Source organism: Schistocerca piceifrons, chromosome 1, assembly GCF_021461385.2.
Source record: "Schistocerca piceifrons isolate TAMUIC-IGC-003096 chromosome 1, iqSchPice1.1, whole genome shotgun sequence".
Classification (NCBI taxonomy): Eukaryota; Metazoa; Arthropoda; class Insecta; order Orthoptera; family Acrididae; genus Schistocerca; species Schistocerca piceifrons.
In genome coordinates, this window is record NC_060138.1 from 282,650,515 (window position 1) to 282,665,297 (window position 14,783).

At 43.7% G+C, this 14,783-nt stretch overlaps 1 protein-coding gene across 1 annotated transcript in view; it reads right to left on the reverse strand.

Moving 5' to 3' along the window:
* LOC124711996 (lysosomal acid glucosylceramidase-like) overlaps positions 1 to 14,783 on the reverse strand; it is a 173,357-nt gene that overhangs the window by 92,804 nt on the left and 65,770 nt on the right. The window lies entirely within an intron of this gene.

Genomic DNA, 14,783 nt, shown 5'->3' on the forward strand with positions numbered 1-14,783 from the left:
CTGGGTGACAGAAGTCGTGGAATAGCAATATGCACATACTGCATAGCTGGCGGTAGTATCGCATACACATGGTATATTAATTCTCGTCGGGCGGCCATAATCACGTTGGAAGGCTTTTCACATGAATCACCTACGTACAAATGGCGGCTTCGGCAATGCGATATTGGCAAAGCCGCCATTTGTAAGCAGGTGATTCATGTGAAGCGGTTTCCGACGTGATTATGGCCGCCCGACGAGAATCAACGGACTTTGAACGCGGGAAGACAGTTGGAACCTGATGCATGGTACATTCGCCGTCCGCAGTGGCCGAGCGGTTCTAGGCGCTACAGTGTGGAACAGCGCGACCGCCACGGTGGCAGGTTCGAATCCTGCTTCGGGCATCGATATGTGTAATGTCCTTAGGTTGGTTAGGTTCAAGTAGTTCTAAGTTCTAGGGGACTGATGACCTCAGAAGTTAAGTCCCATAGTGCTCCGAGCCATGGTACATTCCATTTCGGAAATAGGTAGGGAATTCAATATGCAGAGCTATAAAGTGTCAAGAGTGTGCCGAGAATGCCAAATTTAACTCATTACTTCTTACAAAGAACAAAACATTGGTCGAAAGCCTTCTCTTAACGACAGAGAACAGTAGCGTTTGCGTAGATTTGTCAATAATAACAGACAAGTGACACTGTATCAAATAACGGCAGAAACCAGTGTGGGTCGTACGACAAACGTATCCCTTGGGACACTGCGGTGAAATCTGGCGTTAATGGCCTATGGCAGCAGACAACCTTTGCTAACAGCATGAAATCGCCTGCAGAGCCTCTCCTGGGCCCAGGACCATCTCAGGTAGACGTTAGAAGACGGAAAAATCGCGGCATGATCAGGTAAGTCTCGACTTCAGTTGGCAAGAGCTGATGGTGGGGTTAGAGTGTACTGCAGACCCCATAAAGCCATGGACTCAAGTTGTCGACAAGGCACTGTGCAAACCGGTGGTGGCTCCGTAATGGTGTAGGCTATGATTACATGGGGTGGACTCGGTCGTGGTTACGTTCGGCTACTTGGAGATCTTCTATAGTCAGTCATGGACTTCATGTTCCCAAAGAGCGATGGAATTTTTATGCATGACAATGGGCCATGTCAGTGGGCCACAGTTGTTCGCGACTGGTTTGAAGAACATTCTGGACAAGGTGTAAGTGGGCTGCTTCTGTGTAGCGCTTTACTTGGACCTGTGTGACTGCACTTTCTTTGTAAGAGGCTCTGTGGCTGGCTGGACTCGTTGTTGAAAGTTAATCGCCAGTAGTGTTGGGCAGTTGGAAATTAGTCGCCAGCAGTGATGGAAGTACTGTTGAGCAGTTGAAGATGGATGGCCAGCAGTGATGGATTTTAGATGTGAGAAGTTAGCATTGATGGAGGGTAGAGGTCTGAAGTGTTAGCTTAGGCTAACGATCTGTACATGTTCGACCTGGAGACTGAATATTGTTCATGATTATATATCTTTGTACTAGATGTCAATGACGATTTATGTTTGCGTCTGAACTGGATGTCACATTATTAAGGTAGAAAATACATTATTTGGTTTGCAACAAAATCTTTCCTTTGCTAACCACATGCCTATTAGGAGTTAGAGGCTTTAGCAGTTAGAATCTTTTATTTAGCTGGCAGTACTGACGTTCGCTGTATTGCCGTAGTTCACCTAATGAAGATTTTTGTGAGGTAAGTGCTTAATGAAATGTATAGGTTATTGTTAAGATTTCTTTTTAGTCACGGCCATTCTTTTGAATTAATTTTTTGAAGTCAGGTTTTAATTTTTTTGAGCAGTCATATTGCGTTGCGCTAGAATATTGTGGGTCAGTGTTGACATGATAAGAATAAGTAAAGAGAAAGTAGGGTCACTAGCTTTCAGTTTCACTCAGCAGTTTAAGCAAAATATTTAATAAAGAAGTTACAAATGCGAGCGAATGATTTGGCCACCCAGATCGCCTGTCATCAATCCCATCGTCGCGCGAAGTGGCCGCGCGGTTTGAGGCGATATGTCACGGATTTCGCGACCCATCCCGCCGGAGGTTCGAGTCCTCCTACGGGCACGGGTGTGTGTGTGTTGTTCTTAGCATAAGTTAGTTTAAGTAGTGACCTCAGCAGTTTGGTCCGTTAGGAATTCACACACATTTGAATTTCCTGAACATGAATACCATCGAACATTTATGGGACAGTATCGAGAGGTCGGTTCGTGCACAACATCCTGCACCGGCACACTTTCGCAGTTATGGACGTCTGGAGAGGCATTATGGCTCAGTTTTCTCCTGGGGACTTCCAACGACTCGTTTATTCCATGCCACCTCGAGCCGCTACGCAAAACCGGGCAAAAGGAGGTCTGACACAACATTACGAGGTATTCCATCACTTCTCTCCTTTCAGTGTCTGAACTGGGAGGACAGCATCAGAAGTTCAGTAATCACTATGAAGGACACGAAGACGTCACTTACTCCTACGAGACGATGTTATCACCATCTGTGGTCGAGTGGTAGCGTTCTCGCTTCCCGCGCCCGGGTTCCCGGGTTCGATTCCCGGCGGGGTCAGGGATTTTCTCTGCCTCGTGATGACTGGGTGTTGTGTGTTGTCCTTAGGTTAGTTAGGTTTAAGTAGTTCTAAGTTCTAGGGGACTGATGACCATAGATGTTAAGTCCCATAGTGCTCAGAGCCATTTGAACCATTTTTTTTTATCACCATCTGACAGCGTCTGAACTGTTTCTGTTTGGCCGGCTGATCGAACTGTGCAGTATCCAGATTAGTAGGGCATTCGGATGTGACAGTGGTCAGATGCGAGGGCAGCCATACTAGCATCAAGGATCCGGTCGATCACGTCTGAAAATCTGCAGGAGTTACAATGTGCTTGATGCACAATACAGCGATCCTGCCTTGGTGGTGGTACATATCCCCACTCTCAGATAAAGCACATCCCATATAACACTGGATATAGGGCTGTTAAGACAGCAGCACAAACGGCTGCGTCTGGAGTGGTGATATGACGGGGAAACATGGACTGCTGATGAATGGCGCTGCATTGTGTACAGCGGTGAATCGCGGGCTCGCATTACACCAGATAATTATTCTCGGTAAGTATGGTGGCGAGTCAAGTCAGGGACTTCAAATATCTGGGGGCAGTATTCAGAGATGAACCATCCAGTAAAATGGAAATACAGGCAAGACTACAGGTATGTAATCGCTGTAACCAGAAGTTTGTCCAGACATTTCAAAATAAACATCTACAAAACACTTCTACAGCCAGTACTATATGGATGTGCCACCTGGAGTACAACCAAGCCGGATATGAACAGACTGATGGTATTTGAACGGAAAGACCTTCGTAAGATTTTTGGACCAGTTTATGTTAATGAGAGTGAAAAATGGAGGATTCGTCACAATACAGAGTTGTACAATATTTACAATGAGCCGAACATCGTGGCTATAATGAAGACACGACAACTCCAGTGGGCAGGGCATGTTACTCGAATGCAGGACAACCGATGGCCGAAAACTGTACTCAGCGCCAAGCCAACCGGCAGAAGGCCCGTAGGAAGACCTAGAACTCGATGGAGTCACTGCGTATTCAAAGACCTTTTGGGACGTTCCAAACATAATGTCTGTTATTGAAAGATATTACACAGCCGGAAAAAAATTAGTACACCCTTTCAGAGGTTCCCAATTCGCTCAAGATTTGTTATTGCAACAGTGCATGGAAATAGGTCGACTCACAACCCCAAATCCTTACTTTGAAATTGACCAACATTCTAAATTCAGAAAAGTTCTTCTGTTTAAATACCTTGGATCACGTTTCAACAGTAAAAATATCATATCCAGTGGGCAGGGCATGTTGCTCGAATGCAGGACAGCCGATGGCCGAAAACTGTACTCAGCACCAAGCCAACGGCAGAAGGCCCGTAGTAAGACCTAGAACTCGATGGAGTCACTGCGTATTCAAAGACCTTTTGGGACGTTCCAAATATAATGTCTGTTATTGAAAGATATTACACAGCCGGAAAATAATTAGTACACCCTTTCAGAGGTTCCCAATTCGCTCAAGATTTGTTATTGCAACAGTGCATGGAAATAGGTCGACTCACAACCCCAAATCCTTACTTTGAAATTGACCAACATTCTAAATTCAGAAAAGTTCTTCTGTTTAAATACCTTGGATCACGTTTCAACAGTAAAAATATCATATCCAGTGGGCAGGGCATGTTGCTCGAATGCAGGACAGCCGATGGCCGAAAACTGTACTCAGCGCCAAGCCAACCGGCAGAAGGCCCGTAGGAAGACCTAGAACTCGATGGAGTCACTGCGTATTCAAAGACCTTCAGAGAGTGGGACTGCTGGAAGGATGGCAGAAAGGTGCCGAAGACAGGCTGAAGTGGAGGCAAGCTCTCAAAGCAGCGCGCGGTCCATTGGGCCTGATCGCGTAAAGTAAAGTAACCAAGTAAAGAGTATGGTGGCGAGCTGGGGAGAGGTCACTTTCTTCCAATATTTTGAAGGGGCACAGCAGCGTTACTCCTGGCTTCTTGGTGTGGAGAACCATCGGGTATTGCTTCAGGTAGCAGCTGGTAGTGACCGAGAGAACTCTGGCTGCACAACAGGACGCCAAGGTCATCCCGCATTCCAGTCTGGAACCGCGCGACCGTTACGGTCGCAGGTTCGAATCCTGCCTCGGGCATGGATGTGTGTGATGTCCTTAGGTTAGTTAGGTTTAAGTAGTTCTAAGTTCTAGGGGACTGATGACCTCAGAAGTTAAGTCCCATAGTGCTCAGAGTCATTTGAACCATTTTCATCCTGCTTCCGCACGTGTTACCTCTCAGGCGACAGTATCGTGAGGACATTTTTCAGCAAGACAATGCTCCTCCACATCCTCCGCACATGGCATGTCTCTATGGAGTGTCTCCGTAATGTTGAGGTAATCGCTTGTCCAATAAGATCCCCACACCTGACCTCGACAGAACATATGTAGATCCAACACGGACGCAACTGCGTCCCTTTTGCCAGTACCCAGGATATTTAGAACTAGTTACAACAGTTGTGGGCCGGCTTCCCAACCGAATCAGTGGGTGCATTCAGGCCAGACGGGGTGCAAAGTCATACTGATACGTGGGCACAGACTGCCAAGTCGTTTTTAAATCTACTCGAAATTGTAATTACTGAAATATCACATACCTTCTCAACCCCTGAAGTTTCATTTAGTTTCCTCCTCACCTTCTGGGTGCTTCAAACTTTTTGTCGGGTATTCTATTTAGTGCACAGGAGAAAGAGATTACGAAGAACGACATCGTTTACGCCAGGGTTTTAGTTTAAATGAGCGCATTATTTAGAACTAATACATAGTTTCGAGAGTGGGTTTATTCTCGGCTTCATAGTGGACGTGGACACATCATATTTGTAAGAGGTATAAAACAACTACATACGACACGCACTGTTATGAAAGGCGCGTTCGTCCATTATGCATGGTATGTGGTTTCTGTTACACATTTCTCACGGGGCCGATATGTACACAGCCATTGTGTTCTTCAGAATGAGCGCATCCTCGAAACCATTTAAACTTTATATCCTGGTGAAAATGATTCTGTTTGTAAAAGTGATAGCGGCAGATTTGCCCACCTAGAAGAAGTCAGTCGAAAGAATTTATAAATATTTGGATATCACATAAGCATTTCCTATAGATACATGCTTAATCGGTTGTTAATATTTAATGATGCTCTATTGTGCTCTCATTTATTGATAACATTAGTTGCAAACCATCAGTTTGAGGATAAGAGCAATCATGAAACTCCCAGTAACGAAACCGGAAAGAAAAAAATATGTACACTATCACCGAATGAATTTAACGTTAGCACAAAAGAGATTGAAAAATTCATCTATAAAAGTCCTCAGCAAACGACCTATGGATATAAAAGATCAACAGATGACTCTAATTTTTAATGTAATTTTGTTTTTGCTTGATAACTCCCCCAAAAGGATGCACAGAAGAAACGATGGAATTGTTAGTATGTTGCGCGGGGCTGTAAACTAGTCATTTTGCAAACTGGAATTCCTGTCTTAAGACGTATATTTCCTGCGCTGTGGGGCGCCGAAGTTTGAGAACACTAGTGTCAAAGTTTCTTGAGACTATGCTTGGCATCCCAATAGCTCATGTAACCCGTCTGGCATCAGTGTAAAGCGGACACACCGACTGTACCTGTGCAATTCTTAGTACGTTGAGTAGGATGATAAACTGATAATTTTCACAGAAGTAATCAGTGTCCTGAAATTCGTATTGTGAAGCATGAAAGAACGAAGAGATTAGTGTTAAACGTCACTCGACAAAATGGTTCAAATGGCTCTGAGCACTATAGGACTTAACTTCTGTGGTCATCAGTCCCCTAGAACTTAGAACTACTTAAACCTAACTAACCTAAGGACATCACACACATCCATGCCCAAGGCAGGATTCGAACCTGCGACCGTAGCAGTCGCGAGGTTCCGGACTGAGCGCCTTAACCGCGTCACTCGACAACGAGGTCATTAGGTACACAGTACAAGCTCGGAGTAGGGGAGGCTGCGGAATGGAAGTGGCCGTGCCTTCCGAAGGAACTATGCCGGCATTTACCATAAGCGATTTAGGGAAATCAAGGGAAACCTAAATCAGGACGGCGGGACGCGGGTTTGAGCCGTCGTCCTCCCGAATGCGAGTCCAGTGTGCTAACCACTGCGCCACCCCGCTCGGAGTGGGAGGAGCTTGAAAGTTAGAGAAATGTTGGCACTGCTGATGACTCAGTGTTCCGCAAAGCCAAGGGGCCCGGGTTCGATTCCCGGCTGGAGCAGCAGATTTTCTCCGCTCAGAGACTGGGTGTTGTGTTGTTCACATCATCATCTCATCCCCCATCTAAACGCTGAAGTCCCCCAATGTGGCGTCGAATGCTCTCGGCGGCCGAACTTCCCCGAATGGGGGACTCCCGGCCCACAATACCGTACGTTCATTTTCAGACTTCCACATTTCGTTGAGAAACTTACGCCGTGCAAATGCATTCCAAGAAGCTTGCAAACTTTCCTCCTCCAGTGTGATATCACAGTGTACATCGACGGTGTGGAGAGCGAGCCACATCGTGAAATAAGTGTGACTTCGTGTTCACTATTTCCATAACAGTGTGCATTCCTGTGATAAAGTCTCAGGAGTGGCACACTTTATCATCTTCACAGTGTTCCACGTACTACAGGCAAGATGCATAAGATCAGTCGACCAGTCAATCGATTTTCGTATATGGCGACCAGATGATGCCGCATATTTATATAAAAAACGTCCGTCGTTTTGCAGCCACATTAACAAACGAACCAGTGTCACACCGCGTCCAACTGGATGGGAAGAACGTATCTGGCAAACATGAAGCAGATCGGTCCTGTTAGTCTGTTTGGTATTAAATTAGTTTCAATGATGTAATCACGAATTATAGCAAACCATACGTTCAACTGAACCTGTGTTGGTTTCTTCCAACGCCTTGAGCACGTGGATTTTAATTTGTCGAAATATCTGTATTGTGAGGGTTCTCAAAGCTGTCTATAGTGAGCTCTCGTTCATCAGTGAACAGCACCATAGTACCGCCTTGTGGCGAGAGAATATATATATATATATATATATATATATATATATATATATATATATATATATATATATATATATATATACTACTGCTTAAGTGTAGTGGATAGCCCTCTCGTACTATAGCCTGCACTTTCTGTAGATAGCACAGATGTACCTGGTTCTTATGCACTCACACACTTAAGGAGTGCAAGTGGGCGGTTCCTCTTAAAACCTCCTCAAGGGCAACTGTTGGAGCCAAGCAGGGACAGCCGACATCCGCTTTTGATGCTATTGAACAGAAATGCACTGTATTGGTGCTGTGTTCGGAAGGCCCAGAAAAACAATGTATACTTCTAACAATCACACAGCTTGACTGTATACACAATAAAATTTAAGGACAGAAAGCCCACTTTGAAGTATATACACGCTATAATCCTGGGAATATCTCAGGTGGAAAACATCATTTTCGTGTCTCTCTTGCTGTTTTCACCGTTTTACTGTGGGAAACATTTCTACAAACAACTGTACAGCAGTTCATCGTTCCCACTAACTTTGCCGTGTGAAAGCAGCACATTAGTCATTTCGAAACTCGTTTATTCGTACATGTGATAATGTTCTTTTTTAAATTTATTAATGGTTTTTGACTACCATTCATGTAGCTAGCATCAGAATGCTTCTTAACATTTAAATGCAACCATTATCGCATTCATTTAATACTAATTAAGTCCATGACCTGTGGAAAATCGTTAATATAATAGTATGGTTGAGAAGAAAAATCGTACTAATTTATTTGCAATATTGTAATGTAGAAAGACTCGTTTCTCCTATATTATTATTTCACGTTCCGCTGTTAAATCTGTCGGAGTTTGTACACATTCAGTTCTTCTGCCGCAAAAAGAGTTAAAATGTTCGTTCGTAATGTATTGCCGGAGGACATCAAACGGCGCTGTAGTATCGTGATATCTTCTACCGCAGCCGAATAAAATGTGGTTAGCATCTTCCTCACTACCGTATTCACATATGAAGATGGGGTTATGTTGAGGCGGTAGAGATGTTGCCGGAATCTCCCGTGGTCTTCTGTATTTGGAATTTTGGCACCAAGGACGTGATGGGAGATTAAGCACTACTGGAGTGTAGTGATAATGCTACCTACAAGGTTGCTGCTCTGATACACAACACGGTCACCGAATTATGACGAGAGCAGGATACTGTGGAAAGATGCAAGATGCAGCATCTGTAAAGGAAGGCTCTTGTGGGCAGTCTGTTCATCTACCTTGCACTGTTGGCTAATGCGTTGCACCGTTCTAGAAACTTATGTAGTAACGTGAAGACTAATTAATTTTAATTATAAGATAGTTGTACTTGGACATACTTTAATAAATAAAGGTATTAAGCTCCACCTGTGCCGCAGATTTTTAAGTTCCCGTTTGCAAAACACGATTACAAAAAAGTTAGCGAATTATGATCAGAGGAGGGCACTATGGAAAAATGCATCATCTGTAAAGGAAGGCTGTTGTACGCAGTCTATACATCTACCATGGACTCGCATTCTGGAAACATCCCCTAGGCTGTGGCTAAGCCATGTCTGCGCATATCCTTTCTTTCAGGAGTGCTAGTTCTGCATGATTCGCAGGAGAGCTTCTCTGAAGTTTGGAAGGTAGCAGACAAGGTACTGGCAGACGTAAAGCTGTGAGGACGGGGCGTGAGTCGTACTTGGGTAGCTTAGTTCGTAGAGCACTTGCCCGCGAAAGGCAAAGGTCCCGAGTTCGAGTCTCGGTCCGGCACACAGTTTCAGTCTGCCAGGAAGTTTCATCTACCATGGACTGTTGGCTAATGCGGTGCATAACTGATTAGGATGTTGTTTTTGTCGTTGTGTTCTTCAGTCCGAAGACTGGTCTGATGCATCTCCCCATGGTACTCTACCTTGTGCAAGCCTCTTCATCTCCGAATAACTCCTGCAACCTACATCCTTCTGAATCTGCTTAGTGTATTCATCTCTTGGTCTCCCTCTACGATTTTTACCCTCCACGCTTCCCTCCAATACTAAATTGGTGATCCCTTGATGCCTCAGAACGAGTCCTACCAACTGAACCCTTCTTCTACTCACGTTGTGCCACAAATTCCTCTTCTCCCCAATTCTATTCAGTATCTCCTCATTAGTTACGTTATCTACGTATCTAATCTTCAGCATTCTTCTGTAGCACCACTTTTCGGAAGCTTCTATTCTCTTTTTGTCTAAACTGTTTATCGTCCATGTTTCCCTTTAATACATGCCTAACCTCCAGACAAATACCTTCAGAAATGACTTCCTGACACATTTATATTCGATGTTAACAAATTTCTCTTCTTCAGAAATGCCTTTCTTGCCATTGCCACTATTCATTTTATATCCTCTCTACTTCGTCCATCATCAGTTATTTTGCTGCCCAAATAGCAAAACTCATCTACTTTAAGTGTCTCGTTTCCGTATCTAATTCCTTAGCATCCCCTGATTTAATTCGACTACATTCAATTATCCTTGTTTCGCTTATGTTCAAGGCAACTTCACTCTGGAAGCGCGTGACCGCTAAGGTTGCGGGTTCGAATCCTGCCTCGGGCATGGATGTGTGTGATGTCCTTAGGTTAGTTAGGTTTAAGTAGTTCTAAGTTCTAGGAGACTGATGGCCACAGATGTTAAGTCCCATAGTGCTCAGAGCCATCTGAACCATTTTTTTCGCTTATGTTGCTCATTTTATATCCTCTCAAGACACTGTCCATTCCGTTCAACTGCTCTTCTAAATCCTTTGCCGTCTTTGACAATTTGAGTGTCATCGGCAAACCTCAAAGTTTTAAATACTTCTCCCTGAACTGTAATTCCTACTCCAAATTTTTCTTTGGTTTCCTTTACTCCTTATGCAATATACATAGTGAACAGCATTGGAGGTAAGCTACAACTCTGTTTCACTCCCTTTTCGACCACTACATCGCTTTCATAACAATCACCTGTTATAGCCGCCGTATGGTTTCTGTACAAGTTGTATATCACCTTTTGTTCCCTGTATTTTACCCCTGCTACCTTCAGAATTCAAAGAGAGTGTTCCAGTTAACGCTCTCAAAAGCATTCTCTAAGTCCACAAGTACTATAAATGTAGGTTTGCGTTTCCTTAACCTATCTTCTAAGATAAGTCGTAGGGTCAGTATTGCTTTCCGTGTTCCTAAATTTCTCCAGAATCCAAACTGCTCTTTCTCGAGGTCTGCTTCTACCAATTTTTCCATTCTTCTGTAGAGAATTCGTGTTATCATGTTAGTATTTTGCAGCCATGACTTATTAAACTGGTAGTTTGGTAATTTTCACACCTGTCAGCAACTGTTTTCGTTGGAACTGGAATTCTTACATTCTTTTTGCAGTCTGAGGATATTTTGCCTGTCTCTTACATCTTGCACACCAGATGGAAGAGTTTTGTCATGGCCGGCTCTGCCAAGGCTATCATTAGTTTTGATGGAACATCGTCTACTCCCGGGGCCTTGTTTCGATTTAAGTCTTTCGATTATTTGTCAAATTCTTCGCGCAGTATCATATCTTACTTCTCATCTTCCTCTACGTCCTCTTCCATTTTCATAATATTGACCTCAACTTCACCTCCCTTGGGTAGACCCTCGATATACTCCTTCCACATTTCAGCTTCCCTTTCTTGGCCTAGGACTGATTTACTATGCGAGCTCTTGATATTCGTTCATCTGCTTTTCTTTTCTTCAAAGCCCTCTTTCATTTTCCTGTAGGCGGTATCTATCTTTCCCCTAGTGGAAGGGCTTCTAAATCCTTATATTTGTCCTCTAGCCATTTCTGCTTGGCAATTTTGCACTTACTGTCAATCACATTTTTTAAACGCTTGTATTCCTATTCGCCTGCTTTATTTGCTTCATTATCGAAGTTTCTCCTTGCATTAATTAAATTCAATACCTCTTTTGTTATCCAAGGATTCCTACTAGGCCTTGTCTTTTTACCTACTTGATCCTCTGCCGCCTTCACTGTTCCATCTCTTAAAACTACAGCCGGCCGGTGTGGCTGAGCGATTCTAGGCGCTGCACCCTGGAACTGCGCGACCGCTACGGTCGCAGGTTCGAATCCTGCCTCGGGCGTGGATGTATGTGATGTCCTTAGGTTAGTTAGGTTTAAGTAGCTCTAAGTTCTAGGGGACAGATGACCTCAGATGTTAAGTCCCACAGTGCTCAGAGCCATTTGAACCATTTTTAAAACTAGACCTTAGTCTTCTACTGTATTCATTTCAGCTGTTCTAGTCAACCGTTATATAATGTTCCGTCTCAAGCTATCAACAACCGCTGGTTGTTTCGACTTACTCAAGTCCCATCTCCTTAATTTCCTACCTTTTTTCCAATTTCTTCAATTTCAATCTACAGTTCATAACCATTAAACTGTGGTCAGAGTCCACATTTGTCTCAGGTAAAGTCTTACAATTTAAGACCTGGGCCGGCCGGAGTGCCCGAGCGGTTCTAGGCGCTACAGTGTGGAACCTCGCGACCGCTACGGTCGCAGGTTCGAATCCTGCCTCGGGAATGGATATGTGTGATGTCCTTAGGTTAGTTACTTTTAAATTGGTCTAAGTTCTACGGGACTGATGACCTCAGAAGTTAAGTCGCATAGTGCTCAGAAACATTTTAACCATTTCTTAAAACCTGGTTCTTAAATCGTTGTCTAACCATTACATAATCAATTTGAAACCTTTCGGTGTTTCCAGGTCTCTTCCACGTATGCAACCTTCTTGTATAATTCTTAAAACATGTGTCAGCGATGATTAAATTATGCTCTGTGCAAAATTCTATCAGGCGACTTCGTCTTTCATTCCTTTACCCCAGTCCAGGTTCATCTAGTATTTTTCCTTCTCTCCTTTTTCCTACTATCGAATTCCAGTCCCCCTTCACAATTAAATTTTCATCTCCTTTAACTGTACTTCTGTGGTAGGCGTAGACTTCGTGTCTATCTTGGCTACGACAATGCGTTCACTACGCTGTTCGTAGTTGCTTACCTGCAGTTCTACTTTCTTATTCATTATAACCTACTCCTGCATTATCCGTATTTGATTTTGTATTTATAAACCTGTATTCACGTGACCGGAAGTCCTTTCCCTCCTGCCATTAAACTTCATTAATTCACACTATAACTTCAACCTATTCATTACCCTATTCAAATTTTCTAACCTACCAGCCTTATTAAGGGATCTAACATTCCACACTCCGATGACGACATCCTCCTGAGCAGTCCCTGCCCTGAGATCCGTAGGGAGACTATTTTACCTCCGTAATATTTTACCCAAGTGGATGCCATCATCATTTAACCATCCAGCAGAGCTGCATGTCTTTGGGAAAAATTATGGTTGTAGTTTCCCCTTGCTTTCAGCCGTTCGCAGTACCAGCGCAGTAAGGCTGTTTTAGTTGCTGTTACACGGCCAGATCAGTTTGTCATCCAAAATGCTGCCCCTGTAACTTCTGTAAAGGCTGCTGCTCCTCTTCAGGAACCACACGTCTGACCTCGCAACAGATACCCCTCCGTTGTGATTGTACTTACAGTACGGTTATCTGTATCGCTAAGGCACACAAGCCACTCCACCGACAGCAAAATCCATGGTTCATGGGAGGAATGATCAGGATACAAAAAACAGTTCTAGGTAACTTATGACTGAAATCAGCAAACATCAATACGTCCATTGTATTAATGGAAACTCTCACGCTCGTTTTCCACTGACTTCTTGTAGTAACTCAGAGACAAATCGAACACTGGCAGCAATTGTATGACAGGCGTGTAAATGCGTGTCGCTACCGGGCGATGACCGATTTGTCAGCGGTGCCACCGTTGCAGTGTCCTCGCTCCGCCCAGGAAGAATACAACCACTGCGAGCGGCGGTGCCAGAATGCTGCAGCGGCAACCGGCTATGACTCTCGCAGGCGGCCATTGCTTGCGCAGAAAAGCAGCGATTTGTCTCCCATGAGGCGTGTAAGCTAAGTGCCTTTGCAGTCTAGCAGCAAAGTCTCACACGCTTCGAAGACCTCATCCCTAGCATTCTGCAAAGATTTCACTCGGCGTGTTCATACAGCTGATTGCCTAAACCTGGTTCTTCTCGCTAATCTAATTATTTAACAGCAACTTTTGTAATTGTTCAGTTACGTCCTCTTTTCTCACGCTATCTCACATTCGGCATGAAATTTCCTCTCTGAAAAAATTTCTTCGTTGCCACGAATTACATTTTTTTCTGTGACTGAAAACTCTTTGTTTACTCTTGTCACGCATGTATCAGATGATGCTGACGAGCACCATTTATTCTGCAAGTCTCTACTTGCCCTGCAGCCCAATAATATGCATTGGGTCCATATGTCCCATCGCTTCCTGCCCAGACGCAACAAAGCGTGGGGCCCCTGTGGCAACATTCCTGGCCTCTGTCTGCTAGCAGTGCTTGGGTTCTTTTTGGCACCTCACATGGCCAAAAATAAGTTCTCGTACCACGAATTTTAAATTTTTGCACCCCAGACGGCTGAAACTGTTCACTTCCTGGCAGGGTTTCCCTTCTCACAAACGATCAGTTTGCCATTCTTCAGTACGTGCAAAACGTTGTCAGTATTTTCCTTTACACCCTTTATGAGTGTACCTGGAAGAATAATGTGTAGTCAATTACACGCCTGCAAATGCCATTTTTGAAAGAAATGCAATTTTTATTAGCAAACATATTTGAATTATTAAATTCACGATGAACCTGAACTTTAGGACATATAAGTGATTGACTCCCTTATTAAACACATTCTGGGTTAACACCGCACACCCTTTTAAAGCTTTCATTCCCAATGCGTAATGGAGTGCAAGCATCAGAGTTGGTACTTTCCACGACAAATTATATAATCTGTTACTGCATTATCTTATTTGCATGAAATTTCATAAATCAAGAATAAAAGATCCAACTCACATTCCATGAAACGTCAATTGGAGTTAACTTTTCTGAAGCAGGATTAAATTTGAGCTCCTTTCCTCTTGCACTATTACAACCTTGGACACGAAAAAATATACCTTCCTCTTATTTTCATTTTGTTTTCTTCCAGCCACTTATTTGCAATACATTTTAGTCGGCAGTGGATATCATAGGTACGGGATCTGACATGATAGAACTACATATAGTGCAAATACGCTGTCGGAAAACCTAAAGAGACGACGTCG